The sequence below is a fragment of the Triticum urartu genome, chromosome 7A (genome assembly GCF_056163025.1).
Source record: "Triticum urartu cultivar PI428250 chromosome 7A, HENAU_Tu73, whole genome shotgun sequence".
NCBI lineage: Eukaryota > Viridiplantae > Streptophyta > Magnoliopsida > Poales > Poaceae > Triticum > Triticum urartu.
Genome location: NC_141879.1, coordinates 97,834,430 through 97,843,866, shown reverse-complemented (window position 1 = coordinate 97,843,866; position 9,437 = coordinate 97,834,430). Strand labels below are relative to the sequence as shown.

General features: G+C 41.9%; 1 pseudogene; it reads left to right on the top strand.

The window, feature by feature from the left end:
• The first annotated feature begins 470 nt into the window (after positions 1-470).
• Positions 471-3,077, top strand: LOC125527961 (uncharacterized; annotated as a pseudogene).
• Positions 3,078-9,437: the final 6,360 nt, after the last annotated feature.

Below are 9,437 nucleotides of genomic sequence, written 5' to 3'. Positions count from 1 at the left end.
CAGGTAGCCCATTCTAGCGATCTGAGGCACGAACGCACGTAGCTCCTCCAGCCCGTTTTGCTTCCGTAACTCCCGTCCCGATTGGCCGATTTGATCGCACGCAGTCGAAAGGGCAACAGGGGTCAATGGCGGCTGAGCGACAGACACATCGAGCAGGCAGGGGGCGACGCCGTGTACGCGATACGCGGCCGCCGACCGGCCACACCCCAGCGCACATAATCCCTTGATCCCTTCCCTTTCCAGGGTAAGTTCTTGATTCTTGTCAGGCACTGGTTCTTGTAGTTGTAGACAAAGCGTCCAAGCCCTAATTTATTTCGTCAGTGTAGACAGTAGGCTGTAGGCTACTTTTTTGTTAAAGGAAAAATTCAAAATCTTACATCTGGGTGAAGTCCTTTTATATTTTCTTATAGCTATAATTCTCAGAGTTTGAATTGATTCAGATATGTTTGTCTTATTAAACAGAAAGAAGCATGCATCCAGGAAGGAGGTATGATTCTGGTGCTTCAAAGCGAAGGAAGAAACAAAAAGTAAAAGAAGATACTCGAAAACAAAAGGGCGCTCTCGATAAATTTGTTGTGAAAGACCCTCAACCCAATTCTGAAAACCAAACTGTAGATGCTAATATTGATGATGCACCTGGTGGTGATCCAGAAGAGGCTGAGGCTCACATTGGTGAAACAGATGAAGGTGGTGATATTAACAATGCTGACGAAGGTGATGATTCTAATCATGTTGATGAAGGTGCTAATATTGCTGGTGAAGGTGATGATTCTAATCATGTCGATGAAGGTGCTAATATTGCTGCTGAAGGTGATGATGCTAATATTGCTGATAACACAAATAATTCTGTTCAACCTGATATATTTGATCCAAGAACATGGGATGCACTTGATCCTACAATGATTGATATGTCGGTGCAAAAAGGTCCTAAAAGAGACTTGTCTATTGAGCATGGTCCTACAGACAAATTTGGTAGAAGGTTTTCTGCACTAGCGTACACTAGAGTTCTCTCAAATGAAGAAAAGTGTGATAGAGAGTGGCTTGTGTACAGCAAAGAGCTTGACAAAGTATTTTGTTTTTGTTGCAAACTATTAAGGAAGGGACATGTGAGAGGTCAGTTAGCAAATGATGGCTTCAGTGACTGGCATCATCTTATCAGTAGACTCAAAGAGCATGAAAATGGTAGAGAACATGTCACAAATATGAGTAGTTGGTATAATTTGCGCCTCAGGTTGGAGGAGAATCAAACAATTGATAAAGTTGCTCAGCAAGAACTTGAAAAGGAAAGGGAGCATTGGAGAAAAATTTTGCTCTGGATTCTTTTGATTGTGAAATTTCTTGCGGAACATAATATAGCATTCCGTGGCAGTAATAGCAAGGTGTACCAAGATAGTAATGGAAATTTCTTAGGACTGGTTCAAATGTTGGCAGAATTTGACCCAGTTATAAAAGAACATGTTGACCGCATCACAAGTGATAAAATCCGTGATCATTATCTCGGTCCTTCCATCCAGAATGAACTAATAAATTTGCTCGCTGCTACAATCAGGTCTGAAATCGTTAAGAAGGTAAAAGAAGCAAAGTACTTCTCCATTCTACTTGACTGTACTCCCGATGCAAGCCACCAAGAGCAGATGTCTTTGATAATTAGGTATGTTGATGCATCTTCAGGTTCGTTTTGCATTGAAGAATCATCCTTAGGTTTTTTGGATGTGAATGATACCACTAGGCAAGGATTGTTTGATGCTCTAAAAAATGAATTGAAAACTCTTGACCTTGATATTGACAATCTGAGAGGGCAAGGATACGATAATGGGTCAAATATGAAGGGAATACATAAAGGGGTACAAAGTAAAGTGTTGAAAATAAATCGGAGAGCTTTTTATTCAGCTTGTGGTTGTCATAGTCTGAATTTGACAATATGTGATATGGCAAAGTCTTGTCGTAAAGCATCCGATTTTTTTGGAGTTATCCAACGCATCTACACAACATTTGCTAGCTCTACTAAAAGATGGCAAATTCTCAAAAATAACATATCAGGAGTGACTCTCAAGTCATTGTCATCTACTAGGTGGGAGAGTCGTGTTGATAGTGTTAAGGCTATAAGGATTCAACTACCAGAAATAAGGGAGGCTCTACTACAAGTGGCTGAAATTGATAAAGATCCATCGACAAGTAGTGAAGCTCAATCATTGGCAGAAAATAATCTTTGTGACTTTGAATTCTTAGTATCAATAATCATATGGTATGAAATATTATCAGCTGTTAATTTGATCAGCAAAGAGTTGCAGTCAAAGGATATGCTTATTGATATTGCTATTGAGTCTGTAAAGGGCTTGATTTCTTTCTTCACTAAGTATAGAGAATCTGGCTTTTCAAAAGCATTGGAAGCTGCAAAAGAAATTGCAAAGGAGATGGATATTAATCCAGAGTTCCGCACCAAGCGTAAAATCAAGAGAAAAAGGCAATTTGGTGAGGGTGCAGATGATCCATCTATTGTTTCACAATCAGCAGAGGAGTCATTTAGGGTCAATTATTTTCTGCATATTGTTGATCAAGCTATAGTTTCACTTAACACGAGATTTGAACAGTATGAGGGGTATGAAAAAATATTTGGTTTCTTGTTTACTTCAGATAGGCTGCGATCCTTGGATGACAAGAGTTTATTGGCTGCGTGTGTTAATCTTGATGCACTTAAGAGTGGAGAACATAAAGATATTGATGGACTTGAATTGTGTAGCGAGCTACTTTTTCTGCAGGGCTCACTTTAGAAATCTATGGGCCCACTTGATATTCTGAACTTTTTGAAGAAGCGTTCCTTAATCTATCCTAATGTTGTTATCGCATACATAATTTTGTTAACCAATCCTGTGACAGTTGCATCTGCGGAAAGGAGCTTTTCTAAACTCAAGTTGTTGAAATCCTACTTGCGTTCTACAATGACACAAGAAAGACTGAATGGATTGGCAACAATAGCACTTGAAAATGATGTCTTGGAGAAGATTAATTATGGAGATTTGATCGAAGATTTCATATCAAGAAATACTAGAAGAATGCTGCTTTTTGGTAGAAAATGAGGTCAGTTTATAAGTGTATTCCTTTAGTACCATATTTACTATTTTACTGTTAGTATTTGATATATTTCCTAAATATTGTAACAATAAGATATATTTGAAGTTAAATAATTATGTGAGAGTATGCTTTACTTGCATTAGTTCTTCAGTTATATATGGTTTTAAAAAATAGGGCCCTATTTTGATTTTCGTCCCGGGCCCCCAAATTTCTGAAGACGGCCCTGTTCAGAGGTAATTGACACCTTTTGGTTTGTCACATTTGATGCATGAATTCTTGATAGTAAGCACGTCCAGTCCTAAGTAATGTTATGTTAGAAGGTTCATGTCGTCCGATATTTTCTCCGTAGCAAAGCATGTCACGTGTTCATCATAACCATTTTTCAGTTTGATATTTATTTATTTTGATGTGTTGCGTTCTTTTAGGAGAATGCAAGCTTATTTTTCTTCTATTGCAATGCGACATATTTGTCAGCCGAAGTTCATAAGTGGAATTGGCGGTGGCCCACACTATGGGATGCTAGGTGTTATATGTGCATACTATCATTGAGTAATTAAATTGACTTTGTCTGCTTCAATCTAAAGCGGTATTTGTTGTGCTTCTCTAATGAACGTCAACAAGGTTGTGACGAGATACTCACAACAAGTTAGATACTTTCCTGACAATTATGAAATCATGCCATGTTTACGTTTTGCACAACATCTCTTATAATGTTGTAGAGTTAAGGAATTTATTGATGACGTCGAATTTGTGTGGGGAATTTTGTGCCATTAGGATTATTGTAGTTTTCTTTCCATTGCAACGCACAAGCATAAAGATTGACGGATGAGATTTAAAAGTAGATCTATGTTTCTTCCTGACTTTAAAAAAAAATTCCCGATCATGCATGCACGCTTATATCGGCCGCCTGGTCCTTGGCCCATGCTATATTTGACGGGCCTGCCATTTTTATCGGATGGACAAGCAACGAAAAAATTATTGGGACGCAAGAGGGATCGGCAAACCCTATTTGGCGCGCTTATAGTGCATTTTCGCTAACCGGCGCATGCAGCGCTCCCGCACTGGGCCGGCCCATCTCACACGTTTTTATTCTGGTTTAGTGCGCAAAAAATGGCTGCTGGTGAGATTTGAACATGCAACCTGTAGTGTAACTTGCACACGCACTAGCCAACCGGGAAAGACAAGAAGTCGTCGCAATTTTCTTCCTTTGCGTCTTTTATAGTTTGCCAGGTGGTTTTTTTTCCTTTCCTGTTGTGCGTTTTTTCTGGACCGGTTTTTCCTATTGGTTTTTTCTGTTTCTTTTCTTTCATATTTTTTCCCTTTCTTTTACTTTTTATGCACGAACTAATTCGAATTGAATGAACTTTTTTCAAAATCGGTGAACTTTTTGTTCAAAATCGAGATTTTTTTTGAACATCAACGAACTTTTTTTGAAAACCTCTTATGAGTTCTCTCTCCTCCACCTCACCATTTATCCTACGTGGCATTCCTAAGATAGCACCATTGTAGATGCCCTAACAGACACATGCAAAAGAGCAAGCTGACTTGACAATCATTAGGAAAAAAAGAGGGACTCCATAAATTATGCCGGCGGTGTTGGCTCGAATTAAAGGAAAATTGTGGGTACGTGTCAATGAAAAAAAGGATATGTTAGTTGAAAATTGTGTGAGCACATACGTGCCAAAATAAAAAAAGATATCTCGGGTAAAAGAAAGGAAATTGTGGGCTTCTGTAAAGAAAAGAGAGCCCTAAAAAGAGAGCAGTATGCTAGGTAGAGAAAATCGTGGGATTCTCCAAAGGAAAGAGAGCCTTCAAACGAGAGGGCTTGCATGCGATATTCATCTGTACATGGCTAACTGGCTCTCTAATGCGGGATGTTGCATGGCGGGTTAATTAGCTCTTAAAAACGGAATATGCTGGAGTATGGCGCTGCAATTAATTCAACCGGGTGTCCAACAATTAACGGGACTGCGTCTTCATGGATGGATGGATTGGTCATAATTTTTGTACAAAAATCAAAACTATCTTAGACAAACAACGGGACTGTGGGTTCATGGATGGATGATTTTTTTTTAAAAGACATATGAATTGCATAGAGCAAATGTAGCGCATACACTCAAAACTCAACAAAAGGACCTGAAGACACATGTGTGTTAGAATCTTTGAGCAAAAGACCTCCGAAAAAACAAAATAATAATAAATTCGTTGAACGCCCTGCACACATCTTTGAAACTCGTCGGTGACCACCATCGCTACCAAAAGACATTGAATACAGGGAAGACAAGCAACCCCATACACCAGGTCCGCCGAAGCACCATAGCTGAAGCAACATTCTGAGCCGATTGAGTGACCCGTCGCAGATCGACGAGGTCGAAACTCTATGAATCGTCGGGTAAGGATCATCCTCGTGCTCACCGGACTGCAAACTGGAAGTCTTGGCCCAACGTCGTCGGAGAAGAGAGTCGGACCTGCTCACAATCTTCCACAAAATCTAGATCGGACCACCGTGCCCTGACGGTCGCCGGCGCCATCACCAAATGAGGAGGCGACCACAGCCGGCCGAATCACCACTAAGCAACCTCCCAGATCCCCGAGCGGCAACGCAGGGAACACCGCCTAGATGGAGGCGGACTCGGAGGAAAAAAGCCAGGCACATGTTTGGTGTCCGCTGTCAAGCTGGCCATTCACAAAATCACAAAGATCTTGTCGCCACACATGACATGCGAGAAGACCGCGGCTCCTTGCTCTGTCGTCCACCGCTGCGGAGGCCTTCCGTTGCAACGCACGGCCATATGTGCTAGTAAAAATTATATGTAAACTAGAAAGGATCCGAGGGAGTATATTGTACGTTCAAAAGCGAAACAAACATTGAATACTCATTATATATGATTTGCGGATGCTATGATCACCTGTTCAAAATTTTGAATCCGCCTTAGGTATCACACATGCACCCACTCGTTTTCTCTTAATTTCATCTTGGGGGTCCGGAGATCGATTGGAAGAGGTCTAGGGTGCATACAATATGTTCATTTCGCTTATGAGCGTACAATATACTCCCTCTGATCCCCACAGATCCCCTCCCCCCTCCCCCCCCCCCCCCCCCGCGGGTTATTTCTATCATAGAAACAGACCAAACATTTATCTCCTTACACGGCATGCAATTGATCTCTCAACATCAATCGATCTCGTCAAGATGCACTACAAGAAATATGTCAACTTGTGACCACCACTATTGGTCACTGAAAGGTCACAAATTTCCATTTGCGACCTTTTTGTGACCAAAAACAAAAGGTCAAAAGCTGGCGGTCGTAAACTGACTATAGCGACCTTTCTTCTGGAATGGTCAAAGACGTTTACGACCAAAATACGTCTACTGTGGTGTTTTGGTCACTAGCAACCTCCCCAGGCCACGTAGGCATCCAGCGTGGCAAGCTGATGTGGCACAAGATTCAGCCCGGTCCATTTCGGTGCTTTAGATGGGCCGAGCTCATTAATTCAGCCTTTTTACTGTATATTTTTTCTATGAATTTTGTCTAGCTACATGGGCATGGCCCAACAATTTGGCCTTTTTTTATATTTTGGGCCATGGCCTTTTTAGTTTTTCAGTATATATTTTTCAATCTGGTCCCACAAGTCAGATGAGTCCCACTTGTCATAATCTCCTATATTGGTCCCACATGTCAAAAACGTGAGCATTGTTTAGATTATTTTCACAAATGGGCCCACTAATCAGGTTTCCATTTCACACGTCTTCATATCACACAAATAATCAATATTTTAAATAGAACAAAAAAAATGTAGAATTTCTTAGGCCTGGAGCTCCTGTACATAGTCTATTACAATCTGTGCATAGTCTATTACAACCCAGATATGCCTACTATTACAGTACTATAATATTTACAGTTTATTACAGTCAAACAGAACAAATCTTTGCTGCTAGGGCTACACGCCGCTTCGAACTTGAAATTTCCTAGGCCTGGAGCTCCTGTAAAAGGGTGAACACAAAGGCAGGTTTAGTGTATATTCATTACTGGAGTAGATATTCAAACCTCCAGGTTTGGTGTATAGACAATCTAGAAAATATATATTTAACAAAATTTCACAGAAATGCAGATTTATGGATCGAATGTATGATAAAGCAACAGATTCAAATAACTTCAAATTAATGAGTAGATGTTTTAGAGACCAATTATAGCAGAACACTAGATGTTTCCAATGCATATTCGCAGAACCTTGGCATACTCACAAAATCTTAAATCAATCCTAAATCAATGTTGCCTACAAGAAACACTCATCAATCTCATGTTTTGAAAAGCAACGTGGGTGAAACCAAGTCAAAATAAGGAGCATAACAAATTCATGTCAACAAAAATTAGCTTGTGATCCATGACACATTATTTATTCTTTAAAAAGTAGAATTTCCGTAGATATCATTACCAGACACCAAATAGAAAGTAACATGTACAGAATGTGACAGCATTTAGTTCACTTTATTGTACAAGTTGGGTCCAGTTTACAGCAACAGAAGGAGCTCACATATGCTAGTTTAAAAAATGTAATAGGACCGATATATGTCTACGAAGCACTAGGCCAACTAGAGATTCATGTATACAATTTGCTAGAGAAGAAAATAACAAGTCAGTTTGTAGCTAGCCTACCAGCAGTTTAGCAACAATAATAGATTTGCATTTGATGCTGCCACTTAATTTCAGGACATGACAAGACAAAAAGCATGGCATCAACACGAGCATCAATAGCATACTAACACCTAAATTGATACTAAATTAATGGAGTCCCATCCATCCATGAGAAAAGAAAGTGCCTTTGGTTGATAAAGAGAAGAGAAGACTACCTCTTGCTGGGATCAAACCAGAGGATACCAGCGCATCCACCCATGAGCAGGTTGTGTCGCTCGAGGTCATGGTCCCGGACACCGCGTTCATGGCAGAAAGCAACGCCATTGCAGAGCTGGTACATCATGATCTACATGCACAATATCACCAAGTTCACCAACAACGAATCAGTCAACGAAGTCATTGAAGCTGTCCAGAATCACTTTCAGCTATCATGCATGCCTAGAAGATAACAATACATGTGTGTTCATCATCTACGCAACAACTCACTCTCAGAAGCTGACTTTGAACGCGGCGACGGAGCCCATCTTGGGCCTGTTGAACCCCTCCCTGCCTTTCGCGCGCACCCTCTCTTGTATCTGCACAGCAAGCACACAAAGCTCTACAATTTCAGCACAGCAGACGCACTGCACTTTGAGGCCCCAAGAATCAAGACCCCGGTAATTTATTATTACAGAAAAACGCACCCTCTACTTCATGAGCTCCAGGTTGCCGATGCTGTCGCCAAGGATGGCGCGCATCTCCTCGTCGTCCCTGCAAGCGTTCTCCAGGACCCTAAACCACCACAGCAACAACCAGTGAGCTAGCTAGTTAACTGAGCAGAGAGGGAAGTAGTTACACAGGACATTATTATTCTTAAGTGAATTAAACAAGTCCGCCCATCCCAAATCCTGCAGCTATGGCTACATTTGCTAGTATTTTGCTGCTTGGTTAAACTATGTGCCGCTACTAGAGATTACATCGGGGATGCAGGAGACAATCTGATGCGTTCGATACATGGCCTTGGATGCAACTAGCAAACTAGAGTACGAAAGGCAGTGCTGTCGAGTAAAGCATAGTACTTATGTGAAATGCACTGAAGCTGAAACAAGATAGGGATATATACATGCGGAAACACCGTGGCTGGCCGCAGATTGGCGAACACGCCGAGCCCGGCACGGATGTTGAGCAGCCCGGTCTCAGGCTTGAGATGCTTCTCACTGCTATCCCACTTATACCTGCAAGCGCAGCATCAGCGTCCATTTACTGAAACTGAAAGTCACAGATGCACATCACAACTTCTGAACTAATTACTATTGCCAGATCGTTTCCACTCACCCTCCTATCGCGCCGAGCAGGATGGCGTCGGAGGCCCGTGCTGCCGCGAGCATCTCGTCGTGAAGCAGACGTAGTCATGGTTGTAGGAGATGTGAAGCAGGTCCGCGGCAGAGGTGCAGGGGTGGTCTGCGGGGCGACGACGTGGACGAACTGCAGCGGCGGCAGGAGCTCGTGAAGAGGCCATCCATGGCGGGGCTGTTGTAGATGTACCTGAGAGAGAGGGAAGATGAGTGAGGGAGAGAGAGAGAGACAGAGGAAAGGAGAAGGACGGGATGGGTGTAGGTCTCGTCCGTGCGTCGTCGGCGGAGAGGGCCACCGCCTCCATGGCCGGTGACGGGTGTGTTGGGGAACGTAGCAGAAATTCAAAATTTTCCTACGTGTCACCAAGATCAATCTATGGAGAGACTAGCAACG